The following is a 22944-nucleotide window of genomic DNA, read 5'->3' as shown; positions in this document are numbered from 1 at the left end:
CCTGTGACGTATCGCGCAGCTGACAAAAGATGGTCTACGTAGCCACAACGCGTATGAAATTTAAAGTTTCTTAGATTTCTCCGGGATCCCTCATCAAATCCAGACCAAATTACCATGGGACCATCTGGAAAGTATACCCTTCCAAACAAAAAAAGAATTTTTCAAATCGGTCCAGTATTCTTGGAGTAATACGAAAACATACATAAAAAGTCGCAGACGAAATCATTATCTCTTTTCTTTCTTTCTTTTTTTTTTTTTTTGAAGTCAATTAAAAAGTAGACTTGATTCAGTATCTAGTTAGAAACATTTAAATGTTTGCAGTTTCCCATACTACAGATAAATGGTAAATTTTTTTTTTGTAAGTTGTAAAATTGTAAATTGTAAGTTCTAAAAATTGTAAATTATAAGTTCGAAAATAGTCAATTGTAAGTTGTAAAATTTTTAATTATAAGTTCGAAAGTAGTAAATTGCAAGTTGTAAAATTGTAAATGTTAAAATTGTAACATTGTAAATTGTAATTTCTATTTCGCAACAATACGTATCACACAACCCTCGATAAAGCTGTCTTAAATTTAGGAAAAAAAAACTTTGCTGAAAGGACAAGTATACGTAGCTTTCAACTGAGTCAAGACTTGGGAAGGAATAGCCCTATCTGATTTAGAACCCTCAAATATTTTAACTAAGTCTCACGATGAACGAGCATTAGCAGAATTGTAACAATTGAGAAAACTCATTTCTGATGAAAAGTAGACTGGATTCACACACAGTATTTTGTTAGAACCATTTAAATGTTTACGGTTTCCCAAACTACACATAAACTGTAAGTTGTAAAACTGTAAATTGTAACATTGTAAATTGTAGTTTATATTTCATAACAATACGTGTCACGTAACTCGTGATAAAAGTCGCACGTTTCTTCACATAGCCCTACTATAGATAAAGATGAAAAATTCCACGATGAATGAATTTTATGTTTGCTTCAGAGTATAATTTATTCAAAATGTTCAGTACTATTACTTATAATATTATAGTTTTTGGTACTTCCTTTAACTACGAGCAGGGTTGCCAGATTTCAGAACAGTAAATACGGGACAGGCTTCTAAAAGTTTAAGGCGGTGGGGGGTGGGGGAGGGGGCGGTATTTTTTTAAGGTTGAGGGCAATTACTGGATATGGTGTATTTTTAAGGGGTGCTTTCCGTCGTAGAATGTTTCTTTATGAAAAATTTGAGAAATTCAATCGTATCAAAGCATTAAACTTTACAAAATGTAGCCGATCAAAGCAGAAAAATCGTTTTCATTGCGATTGCCGACGCATGCATAGCGGTATATTTCCAACATTAGTCAATGAGCAAAGAGGAAGTAATCATTGGTCTGCCGCCCATGCCAAAGCAAAAACTAAGTTAAAACGAAAATAATTTTTGCGTTTGCTGCCACATGATTTTCTTTTTGCTCCTTTTTTCACATTTTTCGCTTTACTAAATTTTTTCCCTTAAAATGATGCCTCATTTTGTAAAATATTGTAATAAGCTGGAATACGGGACTTTAGCCGTCCCGTATGGAAGTTCCCCGGAACGCGGGACAATTTTTCAAAATACGGGACTGTCCCTTGAAATCCGGGACGTCTGGCAACCCTGACTACGAGTCAAGAAAGTAAACTCATTTGTTTTATGGCATTTTCTATAACAATGGGTTTACATACAATCGCTTGTGAGGAAAATTACATGAAACTTATAGTTTTTTTACGCATAACTTTTCTCTAAAGAACAAATATGGTTAATCAAAGATTTAGAACCTAAGTTAGGCCGCCCCCTAACCATTAAATAAAAAAATCATAAAAACCAACTCACTAAGTGAGACGATATAAGTTAATCAAGTACAAATCGTTTTAACCCCTTCAGACCTGGCGTCCGGTATATTAAACATGGGCTTTAAACAGCTGCTAATCAATTAATAATTGATTAAATTACTTGATTGTTTTTTGTAGTCGACTCTTTACATTCTGCTTATTATTATCTGTGAAAGGATATTGCGTTTTGGGATTGACAACATTAGCATGCAGGAATTAGAAGATAGAGAGTGGCTCCTTTTTCCATGAATTCTCGTCGCAAAGGCAAGGTTTTTTCTTTCTGATTTTTTTAAAAAATACAAAATCTTTTATTCTTCATTTCAAATGCTTATTATGTGTTGTATAATTGTTTGGAGAACATTTTACAATGAAGTTTATTTGAAACTTCATCGTTTTCTTGTGTGAAAAATTAATTTCAAAAATATTAGTCCGGAATATTGGACGTATCACAACTCTTAATTTTTTACCTAGAAACTTGGTATTTTGTTTCTTAGACACTCTTTACCGTAGAACACTGTGTACCAAATATGAACATATTTGGTTAAGTATTTCATGATTCCGACTAAAGGGGTTAAATGTGAGTATGATATTTGAAGTGTTCCCTCGATTTCATCAGACCCGGACTTGATTACCATTAGACCGCCGGGGAAGTATACCGTTTCAACCAAAAAAAGAATTTTCCTAATCGGTACAGGTGTCTTCGAGTATTTAGGTAACATTGTACAAAGAAAAAACAAATCCGACGAGTTTAGTACCTCCTCCTTTTTTTGAAGTCTGCTAATTAGTGTAACCCTAATTTCAAATTAAACTGGCGTCATCGTGAAATAGTAAATGTAGAATATTGGTCAAACTTCAGAAATCAGACACCAGTTATAATGTATATTATTAAAGAATGTAAATTAAATCGTGGGGGATGGGTGTTCTGTATTCAATTCCCCCTAAATTGAACACTAAACATATTAAAAAACTGGAATATTAAATAAAGAGATTTCACTTTAGTGCCTAAATAAAGTTATTTACTAGTAAATAAAATATTAAGGTAATTGATTCAACTATTAAAGTAGCAAAATATATTTATTTTACTGCTTTACTACGTAGCAATAAATACATTAGTAAAACCTATAATAAAAAAATAACAGACGGCGCAGCGAAAATTAATCATTCATGGCCGCGAGAATTAAATATCGTTCCAGACAAAGCCAAAATCTTAGGTGTGAAAATACACCGATCATAACAAAACCACGTGACCTGTGACGTATTCCGCCGTAGTAGTCACAACGTGTGAAATTTAAAGTTTCTTGAATTTCTCCGGGATCTCTTATCAGATCCAGACCAAATTACCATTGGACCATCTGGGAAGTATACCCTTCCAAACAAAAAGGAATTTTTCAAATCGCACGAGTAGTCTTGGAATAATCAGAAAACATACATAAAAAACCGTAAGACGAAATCATAACCTCCTTTTTTGAAGTCGGTTAAAAAGAGGAGGTACTGCCGTGCTGAGTGCAAAAGTCGTATCTGCAGTCGAGTTCAAAATGAGAAATTGACGTTCAAAGTTTTGAGCCTCCGTGTATTTGATTCAGAAGCAACTTTATCAGAATCTCTATCTCCCTTACATAACAGAAGACTACACTATATGAACAAAAGTACTGGGACGGTTTCAAAAATTGAGTTTTAAGGATTTCTCAAGAAATAAAAGAACAATTAAAAGATTAACTTTTGTCACGTAACAGGTGTGCTCCAGCTCTCAATTTCCAATAAAAATGATATCACCTTTGGTTTTGGGGGTCAGTAACAAATTTAGGAAAACAAAAATAGGTTTTGGTCATAATTCGTCGTTAATAGCTCATAATAAGCTGTCATTTTCAGAAATTAATTAGCTTACTATGTACAATTATGTTTGAGAAGGTATCACTGATATTCACAATATAAGCATTTCTTTAAAAACTACAAATTTTATTTTAAGGATTTTAGGCTCATAACACGTAAACTTTTTCATAAAAGCTTACGAAACTTTCAGAAAACTTGACAGCATACAAGAGAAGCTTAATGCTAAAATTTGAAATTAAAATGTTTAAAATTGGATAAAATGTAAACATTTAAAGCAATTAATTTATCACTGCGCATGCGCGAAAGATAGCAATTTATAACTTTCTTCATCTACTACCCAACTAAATTCCTCATGTCATAAAAAAATTCCAGTTCAATATCTCAAAAATTTTGAAAGTTATCAGCAAACTAATGAGCCGAATTTGAATGACTTTTTGAATAGGCTACGAACCGCGAGGGATCGTTCGCAAATAAGCTGTTTTTATCATGACTCACACTGAACGATTGCAAGCAACTTTCTGAATTTTTAAGATATTGAACTGGAATTTTTTTTATGAGTTGAGGAATCTAGTTGGGTATTAGATTGTAAAAGTTGTAAATTGCTATCTTTCGCGCATGCGTAGTGAAAAATTAATTACTTTAAATGACCATATTGTATCAAATATTAAATATTTTAATATTAAATGTTAAGTGTTATTTTTTTTCTTGTGTATGCTGTCAAGTTTTCTGAAAGTTTCGTAAACTTTGATGAAACACTTTGCATGTTATTAGCCAAAAACCCTTCAAATAAAATTTGTAGTTTTTAAAGAAATGTTTATATTTTTGTGAATATCAGTGATATACCTTCTCAAAAGTATGAAACTGATTTCACGTAGTAAGCTAACTAATTTCTGAAATTTACAACTTATTCCCAACTATTTACGATGAATGATGACAAAAAGACATTTTTGCTTTCCTCAAATTGTTATTGACTCCCTAAACGCAAGGGTTATATAATTTTTATTGCTAAAAGACAGCGGGAGCATACTTTTTATGTGACAAAAGTTTCAAAGCAATTGGTCTCATATTTCTTGGGAAATCTTTAAAAATGTGAATTTTTAAAAGTGTCCCAATACTTTTGGTCATATTGTGTATCTACAGTTGCTCTTCTTTTGATAGTTCAATTACGAAAAAAATACCGGGGAGGGACCACTGAATCGTTCCAACCGAAGCCACCGAACCTTCCCAATTAATGTCAAAACCCGTGTTTTTATAACTACATTGTCAAAATTTTTCCGGGGTAGAAACCCCCGAACTCCCCTATCTAACTGAATATTTTTCTTCCTACAAGGTTCAACTTGCTTTCATCCAGTAATGACTCCATCTCAAACCAGAAAGGCGAATCCAGTCTCTCTCTCTCTCTCTCTCTCTTTTTACACGTTTGAAAAAAAAAAAAAAAAAAAAAATCTTATCCCCCCCCCCACCCCCTGGTAATTTGCTTGGGAATTAGAAACTCTAAAAAGTGTTATCTGTAACCTTATTTGAAAGCGGAAATTTTTTTTTTGGGGGGGGGGGGGGGAGAGGAATTTGCGCCATTGAGCTTGGGGGGATGGGCACCCCTGTATGTTCTTAATGCGTATAAAACCGAAAAACAACGGAAACCACTCCCACATTTATGTAAATACATCGATTTCTCAAAGTCAGAGGCGCAATTGCCCCTTACGAACCTCCTAATTGACGGAAGGACTTTCCGGAACAAATTGCACCCCTACTAGTAAACAAGGGCGTGCTGAAAAATTGAAAACATCTTGATTTCGCATTGCTCGTTTTATCATCGTTTGATTAAAAATTAAAAAAAATAAAAAACACCTTTTTGAAACAAATTTTGATGCATAACTTCTTTACCAAGCAGCCCCTTCACCCCACTCAAACGAATATCCAGAGAAAGCTAACTTACATTTGCGGTGCGCTCTGTACTCAATGGCTCTTAACCCAGCATGGGGCGCTGACCATCAGGTTGATTTCATTACAAACTCGAGCTTGTTGCTGTTCCGCTTGCCAGGGAAGAATCATAAGACGTGCACACTAACAGTTTCCGAGCTCTGTCTATATTTAAACTGGCGCGTTCGCGGCCTGCCATCCGTTTGGCGACGAGCCAGCGGATTCCTCGTGAACCGGGCTGGGAGCCACTTGGGCCGACGTACGCCTCCGTGAACCATCCGCCGAGCACGAGCGTACACAGATCTTTCATCTTCGTCTTCCGCACAGGGGAGATGATGCAACCAGGCCCGTCATTTGGGCGATCAGGGGGGTCAATTGACCACTCCCGATTATGGATTTCAAAAACATAGGGTAACATCCCCAGTAATTGGCACTTCCAACAAAAATGTCCTAAAAAAAGACTCGTATCCAATTTTTTTAAAAAAGAAGGCTATATACCAACTGAATGTACATTAATTTTAAAGATTATAACTTCAATTCATATTACTAAATGACAGCAGTTCGTAGGAAAGAGAAACAATTGTGGCTTGTGTCAAATCAGCCATTTTTGTTGCAAAAGCTTCTTCTCTGACTTAAGGGAAGCATGCACATAAATCCATTAAAATCTGACTTAAAATATATTTTAAATTTTCGTTGTCAAAAGTTTTGTTTAGTTGAAAGGTGTTACTTTAATTGTGTAGAAGTATATTTTCGTCCCTATTTGGAATTTTAAAATAATGATGGGTGCCATTTACTGGTGCTTCAATTTTGCTTGTCCCCAGTAATTGGCATGTGTGCCAAGTACTGGGGAAATAGCGTCATTTCCGCGATAAAGCTGAGTGAAGTGTCATTATCTTCAGTTTTTTTGCGTAGATTACGAATATGATAAAGCGGAAATTGAAATCGATAGCTTTTGTACAGTAATTGTCAAAAAAAGCATCAAAATCATCAATTTTTGAAGTTGCGGCTTTTTGTCAATTGGAGTGACTTTCACCAGAAAAAAATCCAAATGAAAGTTAGTCAGTAATTAGTTTTATGCTGAGGGCTCCGTCCTTTGCTCGATTCGCTCGCTACTTTACATTCGCCACCCACGGTATCTCAATGCCGCCTGCAGCGGGTGGTTTTTCAAGAGAAAGAAAACCGACTTGTTGCACTTGATAAATAAAAAAGAGGAAAACTTATGCAAAAAAGTATGCTATATGAGTTTTTAACTATACTTGGGGCAAACCTAACTTGGTAGCATTCGTAAAATCAAAACTGTAAACCGAAGGATGAAACAGCATTAATTTCAATATCTTTTCCATGGAACATTCCAAATTTATGTTTTTATTTCTCTAAAATACTTTTTCAACATGAAGAAGAGTGATTTACGTTTAATTTATATAAAACTAGTGGTACCCTTACGGCTTTGCCCGTAATAGAAAAATTAAAAGGTCTTTTGGTTCGCCTGTGCGGCGAATTTTCTCTCCAATTGGCTTGTACCCATGTTACGGTTCCACTTTATGATAATTTCGTATCTCGCCAATTGGCTTGTGCCCATGTTACGGTTCCACGTTATGATGATTTCGTAATTAAATCGTCCATCTTATGATAATTTTGTTCTTAAAATTGGAATAGGAAAAGAACCACATCGAATTTTCGAAAAATCGCTTCGAGGTGCACACCCCCATGCTACAATCTAATTTTGTGCCAAATTTCATGAAAATCGGTCGAACGATCTAGGCGCTATGCGCGTCACAGAGATACTGACAGACAGACAGAAATCCGGACAGAGAGAGATCCGGACAGAGGGAGATCCAGACAGAGAAACTTCCAGGTTTATTATTAGTAAAGATAAAGAAGAAGAAAGATAAACATTCGTCCTCATATTATCAAATTTATATGAAAAATGGGCTTAAAATTGGAATAGAAAAAGAACAAAATCGAATTTTCGAAAAATCGCTTCGAGGTGCACACCCTCATGCTACAAACTAACTTTGTGCCAAATTTCATGAAAATCGGCCGAACGGTCTAGGCGCTATGCGCGTCACAGTGATCCTGACAGACAGAGATCCGGAGAGAGAGAGATCCTGACAGACAGAGATCCTGACAGACAGAGATCCTGACAGACAGAGATCCAGACAGAGAGACTTTCTGCTTTGTTATTAGTAAAGATTACCTACTTTACATAATCATTACTCATGTTTCTTATGATGATAAAATTTGTATGTAATTTAAAAGTAAAAAATAAAGTGATTTTCCAGTTCTATTAACATGTGCCAATTACTGGATCACAAGGTGTCATACACTGGGATATCAGGTGCCAATTACTGGGGATTTTGGTAACTTTTTATATACATATTTTTATAAAAGTATCGATTCAAATATTTTTGATTTTAGTGAACCAAATAGATGCACAGATGTGCAATCTTTGAGACAAAAAATATTTGCAAGAAAGTATTTTTTTTTCTAAATACTGAGAAAACAGAGGTAAGTTTAAGGACAAACTCTTAAAGTCCCAATTACTGGGGTCTTTACCCTAATCATTGTTTTTGAATTGTAAAAGTATTTTTTTTTTTTTTTTGAAACAGCATGATTAAAAACATAGGTTTTAACCACTTTTGAAATAATATGACGAAGTTTAATATTTTAAAAAGAAAGTTTTTTAACGATCGAAGATTCAATTTTATTTTGTACGCTTCAGCTCATGACATCATAAGTAATGAAACGCCATTCACTGATGCAATTAGCGCAGAGCGCAACATTTTGGCATTAAATAAAGGTAAAAATATTATAGCACAATGATAGTAATGAATTTCAAATTTGCTTCAGAATCGTCTTCATTCAAAATTATCATTGTGATTGCTATTAGTATTACTGTTTAATGGCAACCATTTTTTTTTAACAATGCATAAATATTAAGGACGTCAATGGTGTAGTGCGCCAAAGAACATCACTTGTGACATCATAAATACCACACCTTATTTCCAAAATCGGACATTAAAAAAAATTAAATAAAAATAACTGTTGGGGGAAATAAAAGTTTTTTTTTTTTTTGGACTCCATGTTTTTTTTTTTTTTTTTTTTTTTTGCTCGTTCTATCGATTTCAGAGACTAAAAGTAGTACTTTTGACTGATGGAAACAATCCCGTTATGTATTTTTGTATATATTTTGTTATTTTTTTCCCTATAAAATGTACTCCCCCCCCCCCGGAAGTTCTTGAAATGACGGGCGGAAATGCAGCATGCATTACATTACACCGAAATTTGCGGAGTCAAAGCCGGAATCAGCTGTCGAAGGCCTTGAAATTTCAAGAGCCGGAATCGGTCATTTTCCCTCAGAGTCCGCAACTATACCAACGCTGCGGAGTCGGAGTCGAACTGATTTTGGGGTATAGGAGTCAAAAGGTTCAACATTCCTGTAGTCGGTCATTTTCCTTCCGACTCCGCTGCTCCAATTACACCTGTTTCGCAGTTACGAAAAACGTCTTTCGCGGAGAGAAAAAATAGAATTAATCATAAAAATATCAAAATCGGGAAAAAATATCCCTAATGTGCAATTAATCCAGGCATGTTCTTCTCCTCCCCCCCCCTCCCCAGGGGAAAGGCTTATACCGAGCACACCCTCCAAATAGTACCAAGTAAACTGTCTGCGCCAAAAACCCTCCTTCAGGGGCCACTCCTGCTGAATCATAACAAAAGTGATAAAGTGATTTGTAACAATTTTCTCAGAAACACTTCTAGCGTGAGTGCCCCCCCCCCCCAAGAATAAGGGCAACCCCTCCCCCATAATACAAAATCCCTCCAAGAGCAAGCCCCCCGAAAAAGATAAAAATGCCCTTAAAAAACCCTACTACCCTTCTAAAAATTTCCATGGTGCAGTTTGCTCCATGATCCACTGATCCCCCTAGGTGGGCACCCCAGCTTCTAGACAGGAATGAAATGAAAAGACGTACAAGCATGGTGTAGTTACAAAAATGATCTTCCCAAAGCATCTGTGAAATGTACGACAACTTTGTGTCCCCTGTCAATTATGTTTTCCTTTTCTTCTTCTTCTTTTCTTTTCTCTTTTCGTGCTTTCTATTTAACATCCTAAACGATTCTGATTTGCAATGTCAGATCAGTTTCACGGTTAATACTGAACGAACCAATTGAAATTAATAAAGTTAACATACACCAGTTAAACTTTATTCAATAATGATTCATATAATTCACAACGGGTAGCTATTGAAGTGCTAATGACAGTAACGTGATTAACAGCATAACACATACACATATAGGGTAGGTGAGGGTAAAGCCCCGCGATTTTCAGTTTTTATACCACCACGGTCAATGAAGGGCATATTTTCCCATTTTTTCAAATTAGAGTCATTGCGTGGGTTATTACCTATAATCCTTCCAAATTTTAGCTACGTGTGATTAGTAATAGTTGAGAAAATTACAATTTAGCGGGAAAACAAAATTGCGGGGTTTTGCCCCACAAAATGGGGTAAAACCCCGCAATGCGGATCTTTACCCCACGGAAGATGAATGAATAAAAAGGGTGACTGCTTGATAAAAACACTTGAAAAACATCCTTGAATCATTGGTTTATTATTATTCAGCAGTACCAAACTTAAATATCTCACACGTTTAATCTTTTTATTATTATTATTATTATTATTATTATTATTATTTTTTAACTTTGTCACGAAAATATTTTTTTCTCCACCAAAGGAGGATTAATTACACGGGAAAAAATAACAGCCGCATTTAAAAAAATAATTTAAATGCCTGAAGCCTAAAATGTTATTGCGTCGTAAATGGAAATCGTGTCCTGCTGAAGTTATGACAATTTATTTATAACGTCTTCATTTCCAATGACTCTTCCTGTGTCTCAGTACATTTGCAGGCTTCTAGGTGTTTTATGTAAAAAAAAAAAAAAAAAAAAAAAAACTCTACATAACCTCTTCTTTCTTGTCATATTGAAGTTATCTTGGCCACATTGTGCAGGGATAAGCTTCGAGTTATTCTCTACAGTTTCACTCGAAATTATAGGGAAATTTGTTTCTTCTTCGAAGTCCCAAGCTTTTGTTCCATTTTTCAGAGATGTCTTCAATCGATATTTTTTAACCTAACTTTAATGTCTACCATACAGAACGAAGAGATGCCTGCAATTAAGTTTCGTGTTTCATTAGGCTCGACATTTATCATGGTTCTGAATTGTTTTTCTTCTGAAGGTACTAGAACAAAAAAGTAAACGTACGTAAACATTCAAAAAAAAAAAAAAAAAAAAGAAGAAGAAATTAATACATTAATGAAAGCACATTTGAATTGAAATGAATGTAAGATTTTACCTAACAAATCTTATCCAAATTAAAACCTCATGAGTAAATGTCCACCAACAATTAATTTTTTAAGATGAATAAGCTGTACAAAACACATGCTAAACAAAGATACTAATAATATTTCAAAAAAGAGACAGTTTTAAGCCGAGTGGAGAGAATCTTTGACCTTTTGGAGATGCGGGGTTTTACCCTAAAACAACTGCGGGGATTTTCCCCATTTTGTCACATTCTGGAAAACGCCCCGCATGTTGCTTTTAAGCAGCCATTAGAATAACTGTTTTCACACGAAGGTGAAGCTTTAATGTACCAGTATTAACATGTAATTCATTGATTCTTCTTTTCAAATTCTACATTTTACAATGTTCAAATAATATATTAGAAAAGTTAGATCAAAGTAGTAAAAAACATACTTATCCCCCTTTCTCGTCTCTGGAGTGCCTAGTCAAGACAAAATTTCATTGATCAATAGGTTTCCATAGGACAAACCCACCACCTAGAGGTAAATTTCATACATAAAATTAATCCAGTCAATGAGTACTAAAAACAGGGGTATAGCTAGCGTGCATGGAATATGCGATAAGTTTTGACTTTGAAGAATATTGTTAGGGGTAGTTAGTAAGTAAACATACTAAAAGCCCCCGCCCCCTTAGGGGTGAGCTAAAGGTAGGAGGCAAGGGGGAAGCAAATTTTGGGTTTTTCGAGTACATGTCGGAAACGGTGAAAAAAAAAAATGCGTTGAAAATAAAAATTCAAGCTAAATAAACTTACTACGAAACAGTTTCTACACATATTTGTCGGATTTTCGATAATTTTCCGGGTATATGTCATGAAAAATCAATAACTTTTGGAGAAATTCTCTCTTATTGTTAAACATTTGCTCTAAGTTCCTCCTACGATCAGTATTCTTAAAAATTGTCAACGATCAAGTTGTAGAGCTTTAAATTTCCTTTAATTTCATATGCTACTTTGTTACATTTTATTCAACCAATCAAAAGTTATAGAATTTCAAACACGCATCTTCATGGCAAGAAATGGAACACTTGCCATTGACAAGTATCAAACCAGGGGCCCCGACTTGCAAAAATTATTTGGGTGTGCGGTGACCAGTCGTCTTCGGGGATCTGAAGGGGTACGTAATCCTATGAGGCCTTCCCTCTCGACCCCCCCCCCCCCCACCTCAAAAAAAAAAAAGATAAGACTTTTGTACCTTGAAAAAGCCAGTTTACAAATGTTCTGGTACATAATTTTTCAAACCAGCAAGAAGTAACATATTGTTTGAGCTTTTGAAAATGAAATTTGCAGGTACCTCCTTTTTGCAGCAAGATATTCAATTAGCAACATGATCTCAGACGTAAGTCGCGCAAAAACAGGGGCACTGGTGTTCTCCCTCAGAAAATTATTAAAAGTGTAGCTTGAAGACACATATCCAGTGGCTCCCAAAAGTGTTCGTACACCTTGAAATTTTGTAGTAAAACCAAAATAACGCAAAACTGAATTTGAATATGAAGTCCAATTTTTTTTTTTTTTTTCACACCATTCTTATGCCATTCTGAATAAAACTCAGTAGTTTTTTTCAAAATATTGCCAGATTTTATTTTTGAAATTTGTCAAAAAATGAAGAGACGGAGAAATAATACGCCACAAAAGTCGTCGTACACTCAAATTTTTTCGAATAAATTCATGATTAAAACTATTATATGTCATTTTTTTTATTATTTTTGCATTGTGTTGACCCTTAAAAGTCATTTGGCTTTAATTTTTTGTTTATTTATTCCTTAATATTGTGCTTATTACTTTAAAATGACTGGTATTTGAAAAACACCACAAACACGGAATGGGACTATTCGGCGCGGCCGTTTCGGCGTGAAACCCATATTCGCGCTGCCGTTTCGGCGCGACCGTTTTGGCGCGGCCCATTTCAATACGACCTGTTCAAAAATCGAAATTGTCAGCATAAATCTGCCAAACATTGCTTCAAAATTCAAGATATCATTTGTTTTTTTAAGTTTTGTAAAAAGTTTTATGAAGTAATATTTTTAAAGGTGTATTTTGTTTTCTTTTTTATTATTAGTTGATAACATGTAAGTTTAAAAACATCTTCATAATTTTTCGAAGTAGATAAGTTAGGAAACAGCATTGACATTTTTCTATGAAAAGTAAATATAAAACTCCCCGAGTAGCATCAACTCATCGGCCGATCATCGGCCGTTCATCGAAATCCGATCAAACTTTGATCGGCCGATGATCGGTCGATGATCGGATTCCGATGAGTTTTCATCGGAAATTGCTCCAATATGTCTCATCGGCAATAGTAGAATCCGATCATCGGAATTCGATGAATTTTGCTCCCTATACCGATGAGATTTGGAGCAATATACGAGCAGTGCTGTTCCGAGGCGATGAATTTTAGATGAAAATACGATGAGATTTGGAGCAATATACGAGCAGTGCTGTTCCGAGGCGATGAGTTTTGGATGAAAATACGATGAGATTTGGAGCAATATACGAGCAGTGCTGTTCCGAGGCGATGAATTTTGGATGAAAATACGATGAGATTTGGAGCAATATACGAGCAGTGCTGTTCCGAGGCGATGAATTAAGGATGAAAATACGATGAGAAGTAGTAACAACTGCGATACAGGGAGAAGCAGGAGGAAAAAAAAATTAACAATGGGAAGGGGGGGTCCGCCATCTTGGATGATCACGTGACCCTTCCGCCATCTTGAAAACTTTCAGGAGGGGTATTTTTGGATGATGTCATTTGGGACAATCATTTTATGTATTTTATTTTTTTTATAACTTGTTTATTTTAATTTCTAATTTAACAACTTTTGATGAACGTGATTCATGAGCTCAAACGAAGTCGCTTTAGCCGGGAATCGAACCCTAGACTTCTGGAATACGAGATTCATATGCTAACCACTGGACAAGTAACAGTCTTTCCTAGGAGGAAAATAATGTATTAAATGGAAAATCATTTGTGGCGCCATCTATCGGGTGGCAAGGCCATGACAGATTTCTAAACGAAAAAGTGAGAACTTTATTCAGTGAATATACTTGTGGCGCCAGCTAGTGAAGAGTCGGAGTCGATCATTTGCCCGCAAACCGAGTCGGAGTCGGTAATTTTGGGAGTCAAATTGAACGGAGTGGAATTGTTCTGAAGATAGAGAGAAATCATTCAAGAGTCAAATCTCATTTTGTTCACAATTCCAGTGAGGATATCGGCGTTGGAATCGTGGAGTTAAAGTTGAATTGAATTTGCAGCAAATCGGAGTAAACCCTTCCAAAATCCAGGAGTCGGATTCGGAGTCAAAGTCTCAGTCATTTTTCCTCCGATTTTCTACCCTGAATGTTGATCCGTACGTTTGATAAATGACACTATCAATTGTCGGATATTCGAATTATAAAATTTATCCTATTTTAACATTTTTGAGATTTCCAAAAATTTTAGATTAGGAAAATTTTTATCGGAATATTTAAACAACCTCCTTTTTCAAGATGAAATGTAACTCGGCAAACTTTCATCGGAAAATTTGATCGTTACGATCTCTCTTTCCGGTGAAATGTAGCTCGGCAAATTTTCATCGGAAAATTTGATCGTTAAGATCTCTTTTTCCGATGAAATGTAACTCGGCAAATTTTCATCGGAAAATTTGATCGTTACGATCTCTCTTTCCGATGAAATGTAGCTCGGCAAATTTTCATCGGAAAATTTGATCGTTAAGATCTCTTTTTCCGATGAAATGTAGCTCAGCAAATTTTCATCGGAAAATTTGATCGTTACGATCTCTTTTTCCGATGAAATGCAGATCGGCAAATTTTCATCGGAAAATTTGATCGTTACGATTTCGTTTTTCGATGAAATTTCGCTCGGAAAATTTTCATCGGAAAATTTGATCGTTACGATCTCTTTTTCCGATGAAATGCAGCTCGGCATATTTTCATCGGAAAATTTGATCGTTACGATCTCTTTTTCCGATGAAATGCAGCTCGGCAAATTTTCATCGGAAAATTTGCAATCGAAAATTTTCCGAAAAATCAATCGAAAAATCTAAAATCTGATCGCGACGATATCAGCGTGCATTACGCGATGAGTTTAGGAGGAGTCGATGATCGACCGAGCAAAATCCGATGAGTTGATGCTACCTGGGATTCAATTTAAATTGATTTTTTTTCGTTGCTGATCATTAATTTGTGCACTTACTTAAATATCTTTTCTGTAAAAAATTTAAAAATGTCAACTAATAATAAGATGAATTTTTTATATTTTTTATTGGAAAACGTTAACGTGTTGAGAAACTCACACGTGTAACCCTGCTCTCTACAAAGTTAAGTTGTGTAAAGTGCTTTGAACACAGGATAGACAAGAAAAAACTTTAATATGTAAAGATTATTATTATTTATTGCTTTTAAGTTTCATAAAGACTAATATAATGAACAAAAAATATTTTAAATTTTTTTTAAATAAAAATAAAATATTTTGTGTCTTTTTAGTTCCTGTAACTGTTCTATAGCACTAAACTGTCAACTGACTATTTCGTAACAAAAAAAAAGGCAATTATGAAAAATAATAATAATAATAAAAATTAAAAAAAAAGTAATTTACAAAAAATTTATAAATTGAGTACAGAAAAATAATAGTGTTTAGAACTAACTTTAAAAAATAAATGATTTTTTAGTCAATAAAAAAAATCAAACAATGCCCTAAATTTACCTTGATGTCCGTACATGGGTTTGTAATAGTTAAGTCGAGCTTTTTGGTTAGTTTGAAACGTGTTTTCACGTGAAGAAGACTTATGAAGTTATTTCCAATAGCTGCAGCAACAAAGAAGTAATCACCACAGAAACACAAAACGGTTCAGCATTGATAAAAAAATAAAAAAAATCGACAAAGAGGTAGGACTGGTACTGGCATTATTTGCTAATTTTTCAAGATATTTTCTTTTATGTTATCGCAGTAAAACATACGTGGATCACATATGCCCCCTCTTTTCCCCCCACTGTAAATTTTAAAATAAATTTTAACTAGCTTCTAGAGCGCTAAATTCATTCTTCTTCCAGAAATCTTTTTCCTTCTTTGAACTAAAATTTCTGAAATTCATAAAGTTCAGAATGCAAAAATCTGGTGCCGAAAAGACCGGCGCCGAAACGGTCAGCGCCGAATCGGCCAGCGCCGAAACGGCCGCGCCGAAACAGCCGCGCCGAAACGGCCGCGGCGAATCGTAACAGACCCCCACAAACACCATTCGAAATTTGAATTGTTTACTCACAGTAGCGGTAAATTGGTTTGAAATGTCTCTAAATTAGGTAATTTATACCATTCTATAGTGAAGTGCTTGATAAAATGCTTTAAAGACAAGAATAGGATCGAAAACACGGTAAGAAAATAAGAAAAGGTCAACTGGCGAAGTTAACAATGCGTGATCGGAGGTTTACAGTTAAAAAAATTATGAAAAATACACATTTGAGTGCTGAAAAAATTTCTGCAGAATTGAATGAAACATTTTACGTTTAATTTTAACCTAAAATTGTTCGCCAAGTTCTCTGACTAACTGGATTAAATGGGACCTCTTCCTGCAGAAATTTTCTTGTTCGTGCGAATAACAGTAAGCTTACGCTTTCTGTCGCAAAATCAATGATAAATAAGCTCAAAACGTTTTGGAACAACGTCTTACTTATAGATGAAAATAAATTTAACATTTTGGGTTAAATTGTTGTATAATTGTAAATAAAAGAAAAAATGAGGAATTTAATCTGAAGAACTTAGTTGGATGGATCAGTTAATCAGGACGGTGAAAGTGTTTTAGTGTGAGTATGCATTACAGCATCAGGACTTGGAAATTTGGAATTTTTTGATTAAATAATGAATCATGCTGTTCATTTAAATATTTTAAAAAGCAATTTTAAACTAATAGCCCAAAATTTGGTAATCGGAAACAACTTTGTTTTTTATCGAGATAACGATAAGAAGCACACGTTTGCGTTTGGTGCCTCAAAAATTGTCCTTAAGCTTAGAAATACCCCCTAAATCTCCAGATTTGAACTTAATGTAACATATTTAGAGATATCTGGGGGCTAGATTGCGAAAATACAGCTTTAAAACGAAAATAGAGCTAGAAACAATAAGACTCAAACTGGGGTAGAACACTTACTCAGAAATTACGCAAAAAAAGAAAGAAAAAACAATGAAATCTATTCTCAGACGTTTAAAAGCTCTTGTTGATACTGCATGATGTTCTACTAAATAATAACTTTGTAAAAAGTTAGATTATTTACTAATTTTTTGACATTTTTTTCAAAGTGTATGAAGACTTTTGTGAGATAAAATTTCCGGCAATTTTTGGTTTTTGATTTTTCAAAATTATGCTTTAATGTTTTATTAAAAATTTTCATGTAGTTTTGTGTTTGTTCATTGATCTTATAATAAAATACCTATTCCGAAATATTAATTCTAACCAATGGATAATGGCCTATTTCACTGAAAATCGTAGGTATACGAACACTTGGGAGCCACACTGTAGAAGGGTGATGTTGGTGGAGGGGAGATTTAGATGCCCTTCCTGGTAAATTTGTCGAATTTAAAGTCTTAAACATGGTTGAAGAATATATTTAATAATTTTTGAAGAAACATACGACTTAAAAGAATTAATTCATCCAAGAAATTTTTCGAAATTCAAGTTTTAAAAATACAGTTTAACACCGTGTTCGATGATGTGAAGGAAAGGGAGCTCTCCTCTGGAAAATTTTTGGAAGTGATGTTCTTGAAAACGCAACTGTATTTTATCTGTGTTGATATGAGGGGAAAGAATTTCATTAGGAACTCTCCTTAGAGTTTTCGAAACAGAAGTTCCCGAAGACAATTTCAGACTATCTTTGGTGATATTAGGGAGCGGGGAGGTTTGGGGGCCTTCCTATGGAAATGTCTCGAAACATTACTTTTAAAAATATCGTTTTGGGCAAAATCGCAAAATCTGCAGTTACTGCTCTTTACCTACCCACGGCAGTATACCGCCACATTTTGAGGAAAATTTGCTCCACACGTGCATGCACCCGACCTCTCTCCGCGGTATCGTGCAATATTTTTGTTGAAATTTTTAAGATGAAATTTAAGATTTATTATTGGGGACACTTTTTTCAGGATTAAAATATTTCAATTTTTATAATCTCTAAAATTAAGTTGAGGTGTCACCCAACAGATGGGTGTTACCAGCGAGGGGCAGGGGGACCGCCCCCTCTCAAGAAAAGTTTTTTGACTTAGCAAAAAAGCTTTTTTTTTTCTCTGAAACTCTCTCCCACTCTTCTTTGCGCTTTCAAAAATTGAAAGCACAGGATTTGACCAACATCTACTTGTTAAACATTGAAGGAGAGTAAACTAATCCTTTTTGATTTTTTTAAAAATGGGATTTTCGAGTAATCTCACTTTAGGAATCGCAACTATTTTGGATAACTAGAAAGTCACTTGTCATGACGGGTGAAAATTGCTTCAACATTTGAACGAAACCATTGCCTGTTTGGTGATATTTTGATGGTTGACATTTTAACCCTAACTCCAGTGGATTAACCCTAAACTCCAGTAGATAGCGTTCATAGTTGACGGCTTTTTCGTTTTTTCATTCCCCTCCAATGACACAGTCTTACCAGTAAAGCAATTAAGTTACCGGATCGAGTTCAGCCTTGTCACAAAAGGGCCTTTCCCTGCATGTTAAACATTACCAAATTATCATGCCGTGGCGCGAGTTTCTTTGTTGACACACGGGTTACACTATCATCGGCTATTATTTATGTAAGGATTTGAATTCAAATTTAATTTCTAACGTTGTATGCATCTTAGGTTACAATTTAAAAATAACGCAAAAATTTCATAAAAAGGAATTAATATTTCAATCTATGTTTAGGGGTTTTCCCCCTTTCTATGAGGGGGGTAGGTGATTTGAAAAAAAAAATGTTGGAGTCAGAGTCGGATGCTCCAAAATCCTGGAGTCGGAGTTGGCCATTTTGCTTCCGACTCCGCAGCCCTGGTTGAGATGTCGCGGAACCAGTGACGTGACTCTACCGATGTGGCTTTCTTGGCGTAACGTCGGCAAAAAAAAAACATTTTTTTTAACTGCTTATAGAACAGTGATTCTCAAACAGGGTGCCGCGGCAACCTGGGGTGCCGTGGTAAAAGGCGAAGTGTCCAATGTGCAGGTTATCAATTGTATGTCAGAGGTGAGTATGCCAAAAATCAAGGCATCCCCCAATTTTTTTATTTTCCACAGATAAAACTCGTTAGATCGTGACTTCATCGTCATCAGAAAGTCTAACTGCTACTGCTAATATCTTATACATATAAAATCTGAGTATCTATCTATCTATCTATCTATCTATCTATGTCCAAGCTTCTTCTCCCGAACGACAGTGAACTGACCATCGAACCAGGTATCGATGGATTCGTCATCTTCCCGTCTTCATGTTTGGCTATTTAACATAATCCTCCGATAATAATTAGCGGAGATATCAATTAAAAACTATTAATTATGACTCTTAGATTTCAAAATCAAATCCCTATTTTTCGAAGGCTTTCCTCCATTCAAATTATTATTCAGTGCTTCATCTCAACTTTCCATAACAATGCTTTTATTAAAATGTATAGCGGGTGAAGAAAATCATTGAGGTGAAAGATCTGTTGCCATTTTTTTTCTCGAATATGAACAGGTAAAATTCTTGTTTTTATTTTGAGGCTTTTCCTGTAATCAGGGGATTTAAAATGTTTACTTTTTGGGGTTTTCCGCAATCTGCCGCAAAATTTCAGTGACTTTTTTTTATTTTTTTTTGGTTCAAGCCTGATTGTTAAATACGCGTCACATGACATAACTTTCATTTTCGAGGAGGACCGTGCACGTCGTAAAGTAAATGAGTGATTTACAAGTTATTTGAGTTCTTTGAGGGTTTGTACCTGGAAAACGGATTGATGTAATTCTTGTACGACCATGTGGATAGAATCCATCCAAATATTTATCTGAGTGGTATGTTGCATTAATAAACACCCGGGCAACGCCGGGTAGTAGACTATTTTATGTAAAAAGCGGATTGTTATTGTGCATAAATATTTCCGATATAGTCTATCAGATGTAATTCAGTTTAACGTGAGTAAAGATTATAGTTGATAATGCATATATTTTCCCCTTTTGTGCTGACTGAAAATGTACTCATAACTTGTATCATTGATAACGATTATTAACGTTGATGAGGTGTTTTGGCAAAAATATGTTTTACTGGTGTTTTGCAAACCTTGCTTTACGCGCATTTATTTATTCCTTAACGCGTTAGAAACTAGTGTCAGTGTACTACAAAAGCATCAACTGGACTGCTCTTACATTTTTTAGGTAGCCCGTGCAACGCCGGGCACGCAGCTAGTAGTGTTATAATTAATGAATGTTAAATCGCTTTTGGCTGCTGAAACTGCTGAAAAACATAATTGAACTAAGTTTTTATGACTCATTTGATAAATATACAAATGTTGGAGTAATTCTAAATCAGCGAGATATTAGGCTTTGAACAATGATATAGGATAAGCCTTATTTCCGATTCTTCAAAGGGCTTTATTACATTTATTTGATTTTTTTTCTTTCCAACGTGCAAAATGTACACAAGGAATTTACAGTAAAGAAATGTTTTTATTCATACTAAATGGTATACTTTTCTCCGCACACACCCCACCACTTATCTGTAAGCCTTAGGTTCACTAAATGGCATACTAACAACAAGGATAAGGAATATTAGGCAACAAGAATAAGGAATTATAATTATAAATATAAGAAAGCCAGTCGAAAAAGTTTGAGAACCCCTGGCTTAGGCAATTTTTTCTGGTTTACTGCATGTTTTATGGTGTAACTTTTAAACAATAACGATTACCCTTAGTGTTATTTTAATATGCCATTTAGTATAAATAAAAACATTACTTTACTGTAAATTCCTAGTCAGGGTGCCATTTTTCTGCCTAAATTGAGGTGGGAAATTTTGGAATGGAGTTTTTTTGCGAAACTAAAATTTTTACGGGGAAATTTGGGGTTTTATATCAGGCAAATTGTGTGGGATTTTTTTTTCTTACAGAAATTGAAAAAAAAAAAAAATAATTTGAATTTTGACATCTTGAACTAAAATTATGTTTTTCGCAATCACGAGTGTGTGTATGTAGGCGTGTGTATGTGTGTGGGGGGTACGTGTTTGTGTGTAGGGGTTATGTGTATGTGTGTGTAGGCATGTGTGTTTATGCTGGCATAAGTGTGTGATGGGTATGTGTGTGTGGGGGGTATATGTGTGTGTGTGTGTGTAGGCATATGTGTTTGTGTCTGTGTGCAGGCATGAATGTGTGGGTAGTTGTATGTGTGTGTGTATGTTTTTGTGTGTGTGTGTGTGTGGATGTCTGTATGTATGCGTGTGTGTATGTGTTTGTATGTGTGTATGTGTTTGTATGTGTGTATGTGTTTGTGTGAGCGTGCGTGTGTGTAGTTGTGTATGTATGCGCGTGTGTGTGGGACATGGATGCAACCTGGAGACGGCTTTCGCTATAGGAGCAGCATCGTCGACGGTGATGGTGCGGAGGGTGGCGGTGGGAAAAATCAAAAGACGCCAAAAACAGTTAAGTGAGAACAATAAGCAATCGTGATTGCTCAAAAAAAGAACATCCAGTAAAGCAACAGCTTGAGAGGAAAACTTTATTATTTCAGTTAATTATTAATAGCAAGGTAATAAACGGCATGATGTAAGAACATGAGTCAACTGCTGCATAATTCTAAAAAGGTTTCAATTAAATAGGAAACAAAAAGACAACGCTTAATATGCAACAGTGTACATTACATACCATCGTAGTGCAATCCCGCGCCCGTAATACGGAATGATTTGACGAAAATTCTTGTTTGATTTTATTAATTTCGTTTTAAGTTACATTATATGAATTTAATTTTATCGATTGCGTGCCTTTTGGAATGATATGTTGACTGATTTATTTTATTTTTTTACTTGCAAAATTTTTTTTTAACATTAGACAACCATTTGCTCGAGACCCACGTGATAACAGGCCAGACAACTCCTCCCCCCCCCGCTTCGTTACGCCACCAGTCGTCGATCTAAGAACTTGGCGCGAAACTTTGAAAGCAGTGCGTTTTACCAGTAAAGAGTAGTGCTCTGGCTGAAATAAATGAAGTAGGAAATATGTAACGTCGGATGCATATTTTTAAATACAATACTGTTGGATTTATCTCATCCTTTCCATGTACCGGAATGTAGAAGCAATTAAAAAATATATATATAATAAAAGTCTTGTGTCTGCTGAGTGAAAGTGAGTCAGCAATTTCCGCTTCCGAACAACCTGCATGCGAAGAAAAAAGTTGGGCTCCTCATGGAATAAATTTTAAAGTTCAGAGGTAAGTACTTTTCTCAGATAAACAAATTGACATTTTAAGCTATTGAGTTCATGCAGTTAAGATTACTTAACTTTTCCTCTATTACAAAAACAATTGTCAGTTTCCTTTCTGATATCTTTGTCTGTAATTTGAGCGTACTGCTTTAATATTTGAAATGGCTAACTTGCAACTTTTTATTTCTTTATTTTTTCAACCTTGTGCACGCATTTATTCGAAATAGATTTTCCAAGTTGACAATATACATGTGTCAAAATTTTCTGCAAATATACTTGTTGCTATCAGAAGCAACGTAACTTGGTGTTGATATTCAGTTAATATCTATGTAAACAAGTTAATTGAAACAGGCTTTTAACTGAACTAATCTTATATTTTCGGTTTCGATTAAATTGTTTCATACGCTAGCATGTGTTATTTTGATCAAAAAACTTTCCTTGATGGGCTTTCGTAGTTCTGAGGTAGAAAATTAGCTTTGAACGCCGGAGGTCGTGGGTTCGATACTCAAACATTTCCCCCCAACTACGCCCCTGCAAGGTTATTCAAACAAGCTGGTTCTGTGCGTAAATTTAAAAAAAAAATATATGCTTTTTTTCCACTGTTG

Source organism: Uloborus diversus, chromosome 9 (genome assembly GCF_026930045.1).
Source record: "Uloborus diversus isolate 005 chromosome 9, Udiv.v.3.1, whole genome shotgun sequence".
Lineage (NCBI taxonomy): Eukaryota > Metazoa > Arthropoda > Arachnida > Araneae > Uloboridae > Uloborus > Uloborus diversus.
This window is presented reverse-complemented; position numbering follows the sequence as displayed.